Source organism: Galeopterus variegatus, unplaced genomic scaffold (assembly GCF_000696425.1).
Source record: "Galeopterus variegatus unplaced genomic scaffold, G_variegatus-3.0.2 Scaffold1458, whole genome shotgun sequence".
Lineage (NCBI taxonomy): Eukaryota > Metazoa > Chordata > Mammalia > Dermoptera > Cynocephalidae > Galeopterus > Galeopterus variegatus.
In genome coordinates this window covers 13,808-16,714 of record NW_007727569.1, presented here as the reverse complement: position 1 = coordinate 16,714, position 2,907 = coordinate 13,808, and the positions used below count along the sequence as shown (strand labels likewise).

General features: G+C 45.7%; 1 protein-coding gene and 1 long non-coding RNA gene across 3 annotated transcripts in view; one reads left to right on the top strand and one right to left on the bottom strand.

Moving 5' to 3' along the window:
* Window positions 1-128, bottom strand: part of SUOX (sulfite oxidase) — a 4,709-nt gene extending 4,581 nt beyond the window's left edge. The window contains exon 1 of the mRNA XM_008577155.1: window positions 119-128. The gene's annotated coding sequence lies outside the window, so the exon portion shown is untranslated. The remainder of the gene's footprint in view (window positions 1-118) is intronic.
* Window positions 1-2,482, top strand: part of LOC103593995 — a 20,681-nt gene extending 18,199 nt beyond the window's left edge. The window contains exons 2-4 of one of the 2 annotated variants that reach the window (XR_550809.1): window positions 370-555; window positions 1,651-1,702; window positions 1,975-2,482. This is a non-coding gene — a long non-coding RNA (uncharacterized LOC103593995). Of the gene's footprint in view, window positions 1-311; window positions 556-1,650; window positions 1,703-1,974 lie in introns of those variants that run through there. The other variant, XR_550808.1, reaches the window with a different exon arrangement.
* The last annotated feature ends 425 nt before the right edge of the window (window positions 2,483-2,907 follow it).

Here is a 2,907-nt window from a genome sequence, read left to right as displayed (position 1 = left end):
GTGCCGGTGGTAGCCCCTCACGCCCAAGGGCACTTTACAGGCAATGTCCATTATTCAGGCACAAGCAGCTGGCACAAGAGGGTCTTGTAGCAACACTCCGCGACCCCAGCCCCCTTACCTGGTTCGGCGTCCTCACCGCGACAGTTTTAACCTCCCAGCACCAGGCGAGCGCTGCGGAGGGGTGGGGCCAGCGCCGTGACGTTAGGAAAGAGTAAAGGACCACTCACGCCCCTCAGCTCGTCCCCCGGCCATTGGCGGGCCGCGAGCCGCTAGCTAACTGCTATGCCCGCCTCCTGGAGGCGGAGGCAAACCCGGCGCAGCGAGGGCTCGGAGCTGAAGCTGACTTTTGTTTCCACTCTCCCTGGACAGCCATTGATTTGAATCGATTAATAGCCCTGGTGGGCGAGAAATGCGGCAACCCGAGCAATGGAAGGTGACGAGGACTCCTAAGGTTGGGCTGAGACGCTCCTGCCCCGCTCCTACATCCGGGGGTCGGGGGGCGGAGACGCAGTTCCCTGGAGGAGGCTTCGGGATCCAGCCCAGTTTCTCCCGGCGGTGAGCTCCGTCCCTGTCAGTCCTATTTGTGTTTTAGGAAAAACAAGGTCAGTCGCTCAATTCGTTTCTATCCAGAAATGAGAGAACTGAAGCCTAAAATAGTGGTTCCGAGACTTTGAGATTCCTTGGATTAGTCGAATTTCTCCCCAAATTATGGAACCAACAACAATGAATACCCATCTTTATTTTGTGTAGTCAATTAAAAAGTCATCGCCCTTTAAAAGAGCAATAGCAGTTTAACATCCCAAAGTACGAAGGTTATAATCTTTTACGTTGTAATAAAGGATACTAGGGCCGGCCCGTGGCTCACTTGGGAGAGCGTGGTGCTGACAACACCAAGTCAAGGGTTAAGATCCCCTTACCAGTCATTTAAAAAAAAAAAAAGGAGTAAAGGATACTAATAAAATAAATTTGCTGTTGCCCTTTCACCATTTCGCGCGGGACTGAAAATTTGTCAGACCTAGTCCCTGGATCTGGTGCAAACGTACCCATACACTGCCCTCTAGAGATCAGAGGGCTGAGCTACAACCTTAATCAGTCCAAGTGAAAGGCTTCACCTCCACTGATGATCTTTTGGAAGATCATTTCCCTTCCCTTTCTGCTCTCCAACGAAAGCTTTTACCAGAAATCAAGGAGCTGTTGTGAGTGGTGAGTGGTGGGTGGTGGTCGTGGGGGAAAGGTTAAGAGATAGGAGAAGGGAACTGACAGTGAAAAGTTGATTTTGTCTTAAGTTTTTGGAAAAGTTATCAACCTGTGTACAATTAAATCATTAAAGAGGCCTGATGCTCGACCTATCCTACCAGTAGTTAAAAAAAAAAAAAAAAAAAAAAAAAAAAAAGGTGTGGGGGCTGGCCAGTTATCTCACTTGGGAGAGTGTAGAGCTGAGAACACAAAGGTCAAGGGTTTGGATTGTCATACTGGCCAGCTGCCCTCCCCCCCCCAAAACAAAAAGGCTCAGCCCAAAGAGGATACAGAGTATTCAGGGTCTAAATGCCATGGTATAAGAGTCCTTCCTAATAATGGTGTCACCTGCTTGTGTGCTACGTTCATGCTTTACATAATTGACCTTTAAACCTCAACTTTTCATTTTTACAGATGAAGAAACTGAGGCAAAGAGCACTGAGTAACTTGATCAGGGCTACAGCTGGTAAGTTGGCAGAGATGAGACTAGAATGCCAGGTCTATCTGGCATCAGTCTTCTTTCCTGTCCTCCTTCAGATTCTTTGGAATTTAAAACTCCTCTTGTAAACATATCTAATCTTTTCTCTTACATTCCCCGCATTGCCCTGTAGATTATGATGGACTGAAGGGCTTCAAGTATAGGAGTCAAGAGCAGATTCAGGGGAAATTTTCCTGTTGGGGTGGAAGCCACATGATCAATTAAAAAAGCTAACTCAGTGATTTTTTTTTAACCTTTAGGTCAATGAATATTACTTCAAAGGATTCACAAATACCACTCCTCCCTCCAGTTTCATGAATGGGCCCAGAGATCCACAGACCACATCCCCCACACATATATACATTTTGTTAAGAGGGCCTAAAAAAGTTAAAATGGGATCAGATTTGATGAGCTATCTAAGTGGCCTGTGAATAGGGGTGATTAAATGCAATAAATGGCCTATTTTCCAAATGGCATTATTTCAGTGTTCAGAAAAAGATTAAAGTGAATAAGGAGGTACCAAGATGAAGGGGAGGGTATGTTTCTGATTCAATGAAACACTACTGGGGGCCCCTTCTTCCAAATTCCTAGTATCAGACAAAAAAATGAAGCAACACTCGAATCCACTTTTTTTTTCTCCTTTTTTACTTACATTAAATACATCAGTAAATCAGCAGTCGCATTCTGTTACCACGATTGTTATGTTGGAAAGGGAGGAAAGGGAAAGAAAGGCAAATGCTTTCTTAGAAGCAAAGAAAAAAAAAGACACCCCCACCCCCTAAAAAAAAAAAACTGATCAAAAGAAAAAATTGAAGAGGTGGGAAATAAAAAACTAAGATTTTCAAGCCCAAGAGTTCAAAGGAAGGCTGAAGGGCTGATAGGAAGTAGAAGGAAGGCAGCAGATGGGCCCAGAAGCTAAGGCCAATCCTAAGGGGGTGGGGGAAGGGAGAAGAAGCCTGGGGAAATGGTTCCCTACCTCCAAGGCAATAAACATCTTCACTCCTGCTCCATGGGTAAAGCTGCACAAAAAAGACCTTCATTTCTAAGAGACTTAGAGAGCCATCCTAGTTCTTCCACTTGTAAAAAGGATGCACTGGTGCTTTGGGCAACTAGTGGATTTTGAGAAAGGAAGGGGAAAATCTATGTGTGCTTCAGGGCCATGGGAACTAAGGCTGCCCCTGGAAAAGTAAGGG